We start from the raw sequence: 1,355 nt of genomic DNA, 5'->3' as shown, positions 1-1,355 counted from the left end.
AGAAAATGACAATGAATCCACATCTTTGCACAGATTTGGCCTTTTAAAGGCATGTGGTCCTAAACTTTTGATCAGCTGAAAAACAGCCTGTTTCAGTTTATTCGTTGTTTTCATTAAATTGAATGCTCAAAAAATGTTTTGTCTCACTCCCATTTCTTCTTGTTGCATGTTGAAGCTCTACTTGGAACCTTGTTAAGATCCAGCCATGCTAAATATGATTTTTTGCCATTTTTCAAGTGGTCTGAAACTTTTGATCAGGACTGTAGGAGCAGAACATGTCCCCCAGCCCGAACCTTCGCAGGACCTTGCCCATAAAGACGTGTGAAACACGATCAAATGCCTTTTTCTGGTCGAGGCTGACCAGGGCCGCTGACATGCGGTGGGCTTTGACGTATTGCACGGTGTCTCTAATGAGGGCGAGGCTATCTGCGATCCTGTGGCCAGGAATGCCACAGATCTGGTCCGGGTGGATGATCCGTCCGATGACAGCCTTCAGCAGGTTGGCTAGTACCTTGTCGAGGATCTTGTAGTCCACGTTCAGAAGAGAGATGGGACGCCAGTTCTTAAGAACCTGTTTCTCCCCCTTCCGCTTATACAAGATCATGATCATTCCCTCCCTCAACCAGAGGCATTCTGCCCTCCACCACCATCTCCTTGTACAGCTCCAACAGGTCCAGGCCAATGAGGTCCCACAGCGCTACGTAGAGCTCTGCTGGGAGACCGTCACTGCCCGGTGTCCTGTCGGGCCTTTACGATGTAGCGGCAGAGTGCAGCTCCTCCACCGTCAGGGGAGCGTCCATCGCCGCTGCGCCTGCAGGATCAAGTGTGTTAGTGTTAAAGGGGTATTCCCATCTTATTGATCATCTTTTATTTATTATTTTTTGCCCAGTAAACATTTTGCCCAATAGTTTTCATTTATAAATTCCTACCATTCTTTTTAAAAATGTACAGTACAGACCAAAAGTTTGGACACACCTTCTCATTCAAAGAGTTTTCTTTATTTTCATGACTATGAAAATTGTAGATTCACACTGAAGGCATCAAAACTATGAATTAACACATGTGGAATTATATACATAACAAACAAGTGTGAAACAACTGAAAATATGTCATATTCTAGGTTCTTCAAAGTAGCCACCTTTTGCTTTGATTACTGCTTTGCACACTCTTGGCATTCTCTTAATGAGCTTCAAGAGGTAGTCCCCTGAAATGGTTTTCACTTCACAGGTGTGCCCTGTCAGGTTTAATAAGTTGGATTTCTTGCCTTATAAATGGGGTTGGGACCATCAGTGGCGTTGAGGAGAAGTCAGGTGGATACACAGCTGATAGTCCTACTGAATAGTAGTAACGAAAAG

At 44.4% G+C, this 1,355-nt stretch overlaps 1 long non-coding RNA gene across 1 annotated transcript; it reads right to left on the bottom strand.

The window, feature by feature from the left end:
- Positions 1–483: 483 nt before the first annotated feature.
- On the bottom strand, positions 484–824 carry LOC120997856. The gene is made up of 3 exons (XR_005778240.1): positions 754–824; positions 661–662; positions 484–571 (listed from the first exon to the last, which is right to left on the bottom strand). It is a non-coding gene; the product is annotated as an uncharacterized LOC120997856 (long non-coding RNA).
- Positions 825–1,355: the final 531 nt, after the last annotated feature.

This window comes from Bufo bufo, chromosome 4 (genome assembly GCF_905171765.1).
Source record: "Bufo bufo chromosome 4, aBufBuf1.1, whole genome shotgun sequence".
In the NCBI taxonomy this organism is placed as follows: Eukaryota; Metazoa; Chordata; class Amphibia; order Anura; family Bufonidae; genus Bufo; species Bufo bufo.
The sequence above is the reverse complement of the archived record's forward strand: the minus strand, read 5'-3'. Positions and strand labels throughout refer to the sequence as shown.